General features: G+C 43.1%; 1 protein-coding gene across 1 annotated transcript in view; it reads left to right on the top strand.

The window, feature by feature from the left end:
• The first annotated feature begins 6,067 nt into the window (after positions 1 to 6,067).
• Positions 6,068 to 12,872, top strand: part of RBM6 (RNA binding motif protein 6) — a 106,297-nt gene continuing 99,492 nt past the window's right edge. The window contains exon 1 of the mRNA XM_059389767.1: positions 6,068 to 6,252. The gene's annotated coding sequence lies outside the window, so the exon portion shown is untranslated. The remainder of the gene's footprint in view (positions 6,253 to 12,872) is intronic.

Below are 12,872 nucleotides of genomic sequence, written 5' to 3' on the forward strand. Positions count from 1 at the left end.
AAAAAAAATCTATCTGTTTGAGGGGGGAGAGGCGCAAAGGGAGAGGGAGCCTTAGTTGGAGCCTGACATGGGACTTGATCTCAGGACCCTAAGATCAGAACCTGAGCTGAAACCAAGAGTCAGAGGCCCAACCAACTGTGCCACTCAGGTGCCCCCCTTGCATGTAATTTAAGGGAAGCTTTCTCCTCCCTTTTAGTTAAGAACCTGTGAGAAAAAGTGTAATTCCTTCACTATCTATTTCCCTGGAGAGGAGAGGGGGTAGGAAAGCCAGGGCTTCACAGGTCATTCAGTATTTTCTCTCCTTACTAGCTCAGGAATCCAGGTTCCATTGCTTGGAGTAAGTATCATGTATAACGTTTAGCTTTCATAGATCCCATCACATTACACTATAAGAGTTTAAACCAGCAGGTGCCTGGCTCGCTCAGTAGGTAGAGCATGGGTCTCTTATTTTTTTTTTTTTTGTAAGATTTTATTCATTTATTTGACAGAGAGAGAGGGAGGGAGAGAGAGCAAGCACAAGCAGGGGGAGTGGCAGAGGGAGAGGGAGAAGGCTTCCCACTGAGTAAGGAGCCCAATGCAGGCTGGATCCCAGGATCCTGGGATCATGACCTGAACTGCAGGCAGACACTTAACCATTTGAGCCACCCAACTGCCCTGAGCATAGGGCCCTTGATCCTGGGGTTGTGAGTTTGAGCCCCACATTGGGTGAAGAGATTACTTAAGAATAAACTCCTTTAAAAAATTTTTTAAGCCAAGAAGATCTCATATTCTCTGATTGGTACAGAAATATCCTGGCTATATTCCATTAACCAGAAGTTGCACCCCATAGAATTGATCTCAATAGAAGACAAATTTAAAGTTTCCTAACATACTAACCAGTCTCCTCAACAGTCTTTATGTTGACCTCAGGGTTTCTTCTAGAGTCTCACTCTTGCTTTTCAGCATATCAGTTCCACCAGACAGCATCCTGTCATTTGGAAGTAGAGCTGGCCCTTGAATGAGAGGTGTTTTGTTATATGCAAATCCACTCATATGCAGACTTTTTTCAATAAGTATATTGGAAAATCTTGGGGGGATTTGTAACAATTTTTTTTTTTTTTTTTTTTAAGATTTTGCGTATTTAGAGGCACCTGGATGACTCAGTCCATTAGGCCTCTGCCTTTGGCTCAGGTCATGATCACAGGGTTCCTGGATGGAGCCCTGAGTCAGCTCCCTGTTTAGCGGGGAGTCTGCTTCTCCCTCTCCCTCTGGCTCTCCCCCTGGCTCGTGCTTTCTTTCTCTTTCTTTCTGTCAAATAAATAAATGAAGTCTTTTTAAAAAAATTTATTTATTTATTAGAGAGAGAAAATGAGCGCACGTGGACGGAGGGGCAGAGGGAGAGGGAGAAGCAGACTTCCTCCTGAGGGCAGAGCCAGAGGCTGTGCTCAATCCCAGGACCCTCAGATCTTGACTTGAGCCAAAGGCAGCATTTAACTGTCTAAGCCACTCGGGCACCCTGCATTTGCAACAATTTGGAAAAACTTGCTGATGAACCACATAACCTAGAAATATTAGAAAAAAAGGTAAGAAAATGTTAGGTAAATAAATGCATTAATTATTATATATATATATATATAAATCCATCCTATTTACTACCATAATATATACACGAATCTATTATAAAAAGTCCAAATTTATTAGACTCCCCACCCAAATATTTGTAGACTGTACATGGTGCCATTTACAGTGGAAATATAAACAGATGTAAACATGATATATTAAATCATAACTGCATAAAATTAACTATAGAACATACTGAACTGTAATAATAAAGTAGCCACCTACTGTTGCTTTTGTGGTGAGTTCAAGTGTTGCTAGGATCCACTAATCATCTCCTTGTGAGCAGTTAGTGTCTCTAGTAAATTGTTTATCACAAGTAGAAGTGACCTCATAGTTCTCACTGTTAAGTAGTTAAGTTTTGGAGAAGTCAGAAATTTTACAGATTTCAACTCTACACAGGGGAAGGCAGTTGGCAGTTGGTGCCCCTAATCCCTAGGTTGTTCAGGGACAGCTGTACTGCATCTACTTAGTCAAATAAGTGGCTACATGCCCATGGGCTTCTGGTTAAGACCTGAGCCTGACACTCTCATAGGGCAAAGCACTGTGGCTACTTAGTAAAACATTTGAAGGCTGTTATGCCAACGCTGTTTTAATCCACTCATTAACTTATATTTGACTAGTGGGACAACCTTTCCTTTTTGCCCATAGAAATTACCGAGAAATAGAGGCACCTGGGTGGCTCAGTTGGTTGGGCGATCAATGATTGTTGATTTCAGCTCAGGTCTTGATTTCAGGTTTTTGATTTAAAGCCCCATGTTGGGCTCCAGACTGGGTGTGGAGCCTACTTAGCAAATAAAGAAATAAGAAATTACCAAAAAATAAATCTTAGGGGCGCCTGGGTGGCTCAGTGGGTTAAGCCGCTGCCTTCGGCTCAGGTCATGATCTCAGGGTCCTGGGATCGAGTCCCACATCGGGCTCTCTGCTGAGCAGAGAGCCTGCTTCCCTCTCTCTCTCTGCCTGCCTCTCCATCTACTTGTGATTTCTCTCTGTCAAATAAATAAATAAAATCTTTAAAAAAAATAAAAATAAATAAATCTTAGACTTTTGGAATAATAATAAATGCCAGTCCCAGGATGATGCTGCTGTCTTGTACTATGCTGCTTCAAATCTTGGTCATTGCCACAAACAATACAATCAATACCCTACACCTTCTGTCACCCTCCAGGTCAGGGGCTCCTCTAAATCTCTGCTTTCTGGGCACCTGGGTGGCTCAGTTGGTTAAGTGATTGCCTTTGGCTCAGTCCTGATCCTGGAGTCCTGGGATCGAGTCCCGCATCAGATTCCCTGCTTGGCAGGGAGTCTGCTTCTCCCTCTGACCCTCCCCCTTCTCATGCTCTCTCTCACTCTCAAATAAATAAATAAAATCTTAAAAATATTCTCTGCTTTCTGTTTTGTCTGGGCTGGTGCTTTTCATGGACCCAGCATATCATCTTCACAACAGTGGTACTGAAGACTAGCGGGAACTGGAACTATCATAAAAAAAGATCTCTTGTTCTTTCCCAGATTTATTTTCTTTCATAGCTTTAGTGGGCATTTCAGAACCTGAGGTGCTGTGAGGAGGAGGTCATGGCTAAGGTGAAAATGCCTAATCACGCCCTGAGGCTGTGATCTGCTCCCCATTCTGTTTCTACCTTCTGTGTGTGTCCCTTTCAGCCCTTCAGCCATTTCCCCCTCCTACAAATACAAGATACCTGGTAGGAAATATTTTTAAAAGATGTTATTTATTTATTTGACACAGAGAGAGAAAGATCACAAGTAGGCAGAGAGGCAGGCTGACAGAGAGGGAGAAGCAGACTCCCCGCTGAGCAGAAAGCCTGATGCGGGGCTCAATCTCAGGACCCTGAGATCACCCCAGGAAATATTTTGAGCTAATAATAAGAACATCAATCCTTCCCTGGAAAATCCGAAGTTTTTCTTCCTGCCTTTCTTACTTGGCAGCTCCTGGTAAGGCAGCTGGGTTTTTTGCTCTGCTGGGAAATCTCATCTATGGTGTTGTATCACCTGTGTCTCTCCTGGTTCCTGTCTCTCATTTTAACATCTCATCAAATCCTACTTTCCATACTGGAGAGCCATGGCCCCAAAGGAGACCAAGGCAACAAGGAGCAACAGACAGGACATGGTCTTTCTCTTTGCTGAGTCCTCCCCTGTAAGGATTTAGGGGCTGAAAATGGATACATCTCCCCGACTAGACGTTGTAAATCCCATTCCAGGTGAAGGTGTTGCTCAGATCATCTCTTCTAAATAGCTCATTTTTCCTGCTCTTAGGCAGTACAAACAAACTTACAAGGACTGTGGGTACTTGTAAGTTTAGAAAAAAAAGAAAGGAAATTCCTTATGCTTCTTCTGAAAACCTTCAATAATAACCTTAAGGAAAAGGGGAAAGTAGTCAGGGACATAAACCTTGGACTAGGACTGACCTGGGTTGGAATCCCCCACCTTATACTTTCCAGCTGTGGCAATAACTTAATTTTTCTGGTCTTTGGTTTCCTTAACTATAAAAGGGGTTTCCTCATATGATTATTATAAAAATTAAATGAGATAAGGAAGTGCCAGCACAATGCCAGCCATATAGTTTGATAAAGAGCAGCAATTATTATTACCCAAGGAGACTGGGTATAAGGCAACACTAATTAGTTCCTTAATACCATTAATCTCTTCAGAAGAGGACAAAGTACTATCTGATAAGGGAGAGATCTACGAACAATGGTTCAGTTTGGGAAGCAAAGGCAAAGTACCCACAGTTCCGTGTAGCTAGCTGTTCCTTCTCTTCCTCGAAACTTCTTAGTGCTGGTGTGTCCCCTGGCTCAGGGTTGGAACTCTGCTCTCCTGTCTACACTCACTCCCTTATTTCCTTGGTCACCCTTTGGTTACCTCATCTAAGTCCATGGCTTCAGATACTGGCACCAGCAATATGCTTGTACCTCCCAGATTTGCATCTCTAACACTAACCTTTTACCCTGAATTCCAGATTGATGTATCCAACTACCAATTCCATGTCTCACTTGAACACGATGCACCAAAAATTCAACCTACCGCAAACTGAGCTCCTGTTTTTCCTACCAAAACTGCTTTGCCCACATTCTTCCCTCTCTGCCCTCATCCCAACCTCTCGTTTCTACTGTTACCACACAGGTACAAGTACCATCCTTCTGTGGTTGCATTATTGCAACAGACTCCTAATTGGCTGCATGGCTTCTGCCCTTCCTACCTTTAGCCTATTTCCACACAGCAGCCAGAGGGATGGTATAACATGGACCTGAAGTTATGGTATTATTCTATTTAGAGCCCTCCAATGACTTTCCATCTTCCTTTTTACAGAAACCAAACTCATTTCAGCAGAGATTGTATATCTTGTTTAGTTTTTTGTCCTCCTCCAAAAACTACCCCACACCCATATCCAGCAGGGCAGCAAATTCTATCAGCTTTGTTTGTTCCTGTATCCCCAGCACCTGATACAGTGCCTGGCACACACAGGCCCTTCATATAGTTCTCAAATGAAGGAATGACTTCCAGACAAGATGCCTGAAAAGTGGGAAGATAATTTTAAAGACTACTTAACCCAAATACCTTCTTTCTCTGCAGATAAGAATTGCTTTACTTTAGAATGCTTTATAGGCTTTTCTTGCAGCAGATTCCTTTGATCCCATGATGTTGAATTTAGGCTACAAAATCAGGTTACCTTTCTGGTAGAAACACCAGGTGGCCGGAACCAGCAAGCATATTAACAGTGTAGATAACCCATCTGGAAGCTTGGACCTTGCCATTTGAAGATTAACCTAAGGAGATTCTGGAAGTGAGATGCAAACTGAAAGCATTTCTGCTAGACTGGGAGATTTGCAGATAGCCTTCCAGTTCTGAGACCTCATAGGTCACCCTTGGCCAGATTTATTGCTTGAGATCTAGCAAGGCCTGTGGAAGGTGGGTGGATTTGCCCTCATAGGTAGGACCACTGAACCTTTAACATAGGTGGTATTTGCTTGATATTCTTGAGCAGGGGATGCCTAACTTGGAAACCCCCTGATTACTTCTTCCCTAATTCAAGAGCTTCTCTCGCACCTATCCTCGGGTCTTGGGCAAAAATGGCTAAGCTCCTGGACTGAAGGGGTCAAGAGTCAGCCGCTGGTGTGGTCCGACAACCATTTCTCCGGAAGGCTTAGGCCTGAGAAGTCTCCCTTCCTTTGCCTTCACAATGACGGGAAAGAAGGCGTCCTCGAACTAGGCCGACCAAGGCTTGATATGCGCTCCTGGAGGAGAGCAAAACTCGGAGAGTCCAAGCCAACTGCAGACAGATGGCAAATCTTGTAAATTCCAAAGAGCACGGGAAGACGAACCAGGGTCTAAACCACAACCCCCAGCAGGCCCCGCGAACCTGGGGACGCACGCCCTCCCATTGGACGCCGCTGAGCAGCGTGCCCTCACGCCTCGCCCCCGTAGGTAGCCCCGCCCCAACACGCGCGAGGGACGGCGGGAGTGGAGTCGGCGCGACCTGCCGCTGTACTCTATCTCCCGGCGGGCCGAGCGCTGAAGGCGGCGGCGCGGCGCCTTTGTGGAGGCAGCGGCCCGGCGCGGAGGAAGTTCCGGTCTCCGCGACGCTGGGTCGGTGGCGGCGGCTGAGGATTAGGAGGAGCGGGCCGCGGAGGCCGCGCTGCCTCGGTAAGGGCCTGGGGCAGTAGAGAGGGCGTGCCGGAGCCTGCGGGTAAAGAGCCAGCTTGCCAGGCCGCTATAGAAGTCGCGGGTCCGCGAGGCCTGGAAGCTGCGGCTTCGGTGTCGCGGGACGGCCGCGGCCTCGATCGGGAAGAAGAGAGCCAAGTGGCGGTGTGGTGAGGCAGGCGCCGCCCTCGGGAGGAACGCCCCGGAACGGTCGCGGACCCGGGGCGGGGCCCGGTGCGGTGGTAGAATTACCGGTCCAGCCTCGGGGCTGTCGGCTGCGGGGTAGGGGGTTGGCGCGTGGTTACGGTTTGGTGTTTCTGGTTTGCGGGGCCGCAGGTCGGCCCTTTCTTCCTTTTTTTCCTGCTTTTGCAGGAATGTGATCCAGTTCTGAGGCATCGCTCGAGAGGGAGGCCTTCTTGTGCCTAGCACGTAGCCTCGTCCTTAGACCTGGCTAGACACGAGTGAGCTCGGCCAGACCACAGGGTGCGAGAGCTCGGAGCCCGGCACGCGGGGCTGTAGAACCTGGAGGCGGGGGAGTGGTCTGGTGGGTTCTGCGCCCGTTGGGAGAATGTGAGAGGAGGGATGTTTTTTCGTATATACTCTTCAGATTCCTTTTGGCGTTGTAAATCTGTGTTTTTCTCCTAACTTTAGTATTGATGTACTGCTGGATTCAACCCTAGGAGCGCATTTTTTTAAAATAAAAAGGTGCATGTAAGGTACCAAAACTTTTTAAGAGTAACGGTGTTTTTTTTTTTTTTTTTGTTTGTTTGTTTGTTTTTTCCCATATTCCAGGTTTTGCATGTGAGGGTCAGAGTTGCAAGTGAAGGAGTTCAGTAGACTCTGATGCGCTTGGTCACTTAGTTCATTTTCTGAACTCTGGATTGTACCCTAGGTTGTTAGTCTTCCAACTTTCTGTTGAGTAATGCCACCAGTGTGAATAGTTGATAATGTCAACATCAGCCCACTTGTGAGGACTGTAGGGAAAGGTATGAAGAACTGATGGATGACGGAAGGACTGGCAATGTATAAAGTAACTAATGGCGTGTTACTGTTTCGGTGAAACACAGACAAGTTGGACATGAACCTTGGCATCTAACTAGGTATTTAACCTATAGGGAAGGTACTAGGTCTCTTTTCGGGACATCTGTAGCACCCTTCTTGATAGAATTCTGTTACCAGAGTTGGGTTTATTTTTGTTGCCTTTAGGATCCTGGGTTGTTTCTAGCCTTTCTGAAGAGACTTGTGAAGGCCTGGGTGGGGGAGATGAATGCATGTTACTAAATGAACTCTCTTATTGCAGACACTTGAGCAAGGTTATAGAATTGTGCCAGTGTTTAAATGGATAAACTGCTGTTAATGATCAGATTCAGGGTTGTATTAAAATTAAAACTATGGGAAGGTTCTGAAATCTTAAAGATTATAAATCATTCCTTGATGGCCTTTTTTAAGCCATATACCAAGTACTTAGAATTAATTTTTCTGCCACACTCCCACAATACCGTCTTCATTTCATTCACTTAGTTAATGGGGCATCTGTTGAATGCATTTTATAACCGTCTTATCATGGTGTGGGACTCAGAATAGCAGAGTGGGTAACTGGGGGAGCCCTGGAATCTGATAGGTTTTGAATCCTTCACTCCTCCACTAATTCAGTGACATTGGAACTTAAGTTTCCTCATATGTGAAATAAGGTTGTTGTGAGGTATATGTAATGCCCTTAGAACAGTGCCAGGTGTGCAGAAGGTGTTCCTAAATGTTAGCCACCACGGTTGTCATTTTTTAAAGCAGCTTTGTTGAGATATAATTCATAATTCATATGCCATACAGTTAACCATTTAAAGTGTATAATTCAATGCTTTTTATATATTACATTGCTAATTTCTTTACAAGGTTGTGGTAAATGTATTTTGTTACATATGTTGTAACAAAATTCGCTATTTAAACCGTTTCTTTTTATTTTTTTTTTTTAAGTTTGTTTATTTAAGGAATCTTTACACCCATCATGGGCTGTAACTCATTACCAGGAGATCAAAAGCCACACTTCCAATTAAGCCAGCCAGACACCCCAAGCCACTTTTAAGTGTAAAATTCAGTGCATTAGTTACATACACAGAGTAGTGCAACCGTGACCACTATTTCCAAAACTTTTTCATCACCCTGAACAGAAACTCTATCCATTAAGCAAGTGACTCTCATTGTTCCTTCCATTTAGCCCCTGGTGACTTTAAGTCACTCTGAATTTGCCTGTTTTAGGTATCCCATATAAATGAAATCATACAATATTTGTCCCTTTATGTTTCACTTACCATAATGTTTTCATGGCTCAATAATGTCATAGCAGGTATCCAAACTTCATTCCTTTTTTTTCTTTTTTTAAGTTTGTTTATTTATCTTTACACCCATCATGAGGCTCAAACTTACAAACCCAAGATCAAGAGTTTATCACTCTTTAACTGAGCCAGCCAGACGCTCCAAACTTCATTCCTTTTTTAAAAATTACAAAAAGTATATTTTAAAAATTGAGATGTAATTGACATACTCATTCTCTTTTACGGCTGAATAAATATTCCATTGGTGTGAATAGGTCGCATTTTATTTCTTCATTTGTTGGTAGACAACTGTGTTGTTTCCACCTTTTGGCTATTGTCAGTCATGCTGCTGTGAACATGGGCATGTGCCTATTCTGTATATTAACCTTTTATCAGATATGTGATTTGTAAATATTATCTTCCAGTCTGTGGGGTGCTTTTTTACTCTATTTATAGTGGTCTTTGATGCAGGAGAGTTTTCCATTTTGATGAAATCTAATTTGCCTGCTTTTCTTTTGTTGACTGTGCCTTTGGTGTCATCGCCAAGAGATCATTGTCAAATCTAATGTGTGACGCTTTCCCCCTATTATTGTAAGCGTTTCATAGTTTAGCACTTACATTTAGGTCTTTGATGCATTTTGAGATAATTTTGGTGTGTAGTGTTAGGTAAAGGTCCCACTTCACTCTTCTGCACTTGGATATCCAGTTTTCCTGTGAGCATTTGTTGAAAAGTATGTCTTTTCCCCTTGATAATCTTGATACCCTTGTTGAAAATATCCTGACCATATATGTAAGAATTTAGTTCTGGTTTCTCTATTCCACTGATCTGTATGTTTGTCCTTATACTAATACCACACGGTTTTGATAACTGCAGCTTTGTAGTAAGTTGAAATCAGGAAGTGTGTCTCCTCCAACTATGTTCTTTTTCAAGATTGTTTTGGCTATTCAGAGTCTTTTGAAATTCCTTATGAATTTCAGGATGGGTTTTTTCCTAAGCATTGGCTTTAGACTCAGACCGTCTTGAGTTTGCATGTTGGCTTTTTCTCATATTAGTTATATTGTTTTGGGTCAAATCTCTACCTGTTTGAGCCTCGGTTGCGTGGTCTATAAAGTGGGAATAGTAACTGAGTTTACCCTACAAAGGACTTGCAATGAATAAATGAGTGCTTAACTGTGGTAGAGTCAGCATTCCGGCTATGCTTGTCTTTATTACTCTCATTTTGGAGAGTGGGATTAGACCTACTCAGGAAGGTCCTTTCCAGCTTAATATTATTATGATTTTAAAAATCTGAGCATGGAGCACTTGCGTGGCTCAGTGTGTTAAAGCCTCTGTCTTCAGCTCAGGTCATGATCCCAGAGTCCTGGGATCGAGCCCGACATTGGGCTCTCTGCTCAGCGCAGAGCCTGCTTCCCCCTCTCTCTATGCCTGCCTCTCTGCCTAGTTGTGATCTCTGTCTGTCAAATAAATAAATAAATAAATAAAATCTTAAAAAAAAAAAAATCTGAGCATAATAGTAGTAGTAATAGTATTTGTTACATTGTTTTAAAATTCTTTAAAACTTTTGGGGTTCCTGGGTGGCTCAATGGGTTAAAACCTCTGCCTTCAGTTCGGGTCATATCCCAGGGTCCTGGGATCGAGCCCCACATTGGGCTCTCTGCTCAGCAGGGAGCCTGCTTCCTCCTCTCCCTCTCTGCCTGTCTCTCTGCCTACTTGTGATCTCTCTCTTTTTCTCTCTGTCAAATAAATAAATAAAATCTTAAAAAAATAAAATTCTTTAAAACTTTTTTTGGAGATGTAGTTTGCATATCATAAAATTCCTTCATTGTAAGTGTTCATTTTGATGTAACCATTACCACTGTTCAGATTTAGATTTCCAGCACCTCAAAACATTCCTTACTTCCTGTTTGTTGTTTATCCCCACTTCTCCAACTGCAAGTCCTAGTATCTACTGATTTGCTTCGTATCTCTGTAGTTTTATGTTTTCTAGAAATTTCATATAATTGGAATTATACAATTCTTTCGTTTGTGTCTGGCTTCTTTCACTTGCAATGCTTTTTTGAGGTTCATCCATGTTGTGGCATTTTTTTTTTTTTTTATGGTGTATTTCTTTTAGTTCAGCCATTCACTTATGGATGGACATTTGGATTATTTCCAGTTTGGGGCTATTATGAACAGTGGGGCTATGAATATGATTGCTTCTTATGCATGATCTCATTTACTCCTGATAGTAATTGTATGAGGTAGGTACCATTATTCCTATAACATAGGAGAGCTTTGAGATATATAGAAGTTAAATAATTTCTCAGAGGTGCAAACTGGAGTTCTGGGGCACCTGGGTGGCCCAGTCATTACGTGTCTGCCTTCGGCTCAGGTAATGATCCCAGTCCTGGGATCAAGCCCTCCTCATTGGGCACTCTGCTCGGTGGGTCTGCTTCTCCCTCATCCTCTGCCTGCTGCTCCCTCTGCTGTGCTCGCTCTTGCTTTCCCTCCCGAGTTCTCTCTCTCTCTCTGTCAAATAAATAAATAAAATCTTTCTTTTTTTTAAAAAAATATTTTATTTATTTATTTGACAGACTGAGATCACAAGTAGGCAGAGAGGCAGGCAGAGAGAGAGAGGAGGAAGCAGGCTCTCTACTGAGCAGAGAGCCCGATGTGGGACTTGATCCCAGGACCCGGAGATCATGACCTGAGCCGAAGGCAGCGGCCCAACCCACTGAGCCACCCAGGCGCCCCTAAAATCTTTCTTAAAAAAAGAAAACGAGTTCTGGTTCAAACCGGGCACATGCACTAAAACACATGCACTATGGGGTGCCTGGGTGGCTCAGTTGGTTAAGATCTGCTTTTGGCTCAGGTCATGATCCCCAGGGTCCTGGGATCCAGCCCTGCATCAGGCTCCCTGCTCAGTGAGGAGTCTGCTTCTTCCTCTCTCTGCCACTCCCCCTGCTTGTATGCTCTCTCTCTCTTTGTCAATTAAATAAAATCTTAAAAAATAAAACAAAGCAAAAAAAAACCGTGTGCACTAGACCAGTGGTCTTGAAATCCTTTTATTCTTGGACCACATAAAATTAAAAAAAAATTCCTGCTAAAATTTTGAAAAACTTATTACCATCTTACATTTTTTTTTAAGGTTTTATTTATTTGTTTGACAGAGATCACAAGTAGGCAGAGAAGCAGGCAGAGAGAGGGAGAAGCAGGTTCCCTGCTGAGCAGAGAGCCCGATGCAGGGCTTGATCCCCAGACCTTGAGATCATGACCTGAGCCGAAGGCAGAGACTTTTTTTTTTTTTTTAAAGATTTTATTTATTTATTTGACAGAGAGAAATCACAAGTAGATGGAGAGGCAGGTAGAGAGAGAGGAAGGGAAGCAGGCTCCCTGCTGAGCAGAGAGCCCGATGCAGGACTCGATCCCAGGACCCTGAGATCATGACCTGAGCCGAAGGCAGCGGCTTAACCCACTGAGCCACCCAGGCGCCCCGAAGGCAGAGACTTAACCCTCTGATCCACCTTACACATTTTTAAGTCAGTGTTAGTGCTTTAACATTTCTATCGTAAATGGCCGCAAAGGATGTATTTTTTGGCATAATATATGTTTGCTTTATATATATATATATATATATATATATATACACTTTAGAGCAGCAGACTTAATTTATAAAATGTCATATAATCTAATTGGAAGATCAGATTTTTAATGTCCGCCGCCATTTAGCCAAATCAGACTACCTCAATGGGAATGCATTCCAAATCTCAGTGATTTTTGAAATAAACTCTTAAAGTAGTAATAGGTAACATTTATTGAGCATTTTACTTATTGGCCACTGTTTTAATAGATTTGCATTTTCATTCCGTTTCTGATAACTGTATGAAGTAGACATTAGCTTTATACTGATTTTACATATAAGTAAACTGAAGCATTTAGTTAAATACTTGCTTAAGGTCCTGTGGTGTGGCAGAAACAAGTTTTACCTTCAGGCAATCCATCTCTGAACCTAAGCAGAATATGTCCAGAGACAACACTTTTAGGCCTTTTCTCCTACACTGTACTGGCTTACAAAACTCACTCTTGAATTAGGAGCCTGACTAATTTGCTGCTATTAGGAATCAGGATATAAAAATATTTAAACCCTGGGGAATTTCTATTTCTTTCTTTATTACAAATATTTATTTATTCATTAGAGAGCGTGTGTGTGCACAAGCAGAGGGAGCGAGAGAGGGAGAAGCAGGCTACCCATTGAGCGGGGAGCCTGATGTGGGGCTCAGTCCCAGGACCCCGAGATCATGACCTGAGCCAAAAGCAGACACTTAACCGACTGA

This window comes from Mustela nigripes, chromosome 2 (genome assembly GCF_022355385.1).
Source record: "Mustela nigripes isolate SB6536 chromosome 2, MUSNIG.SB6536, whole genome shotgun sequence".
Classification (NCBI taxonomy): domain Eukaryota; kingdom Metazoa; phylum Chordata; class Mammalia; order Carnivora; family Mustelidae; genus Mustela; species Mustela nigripes.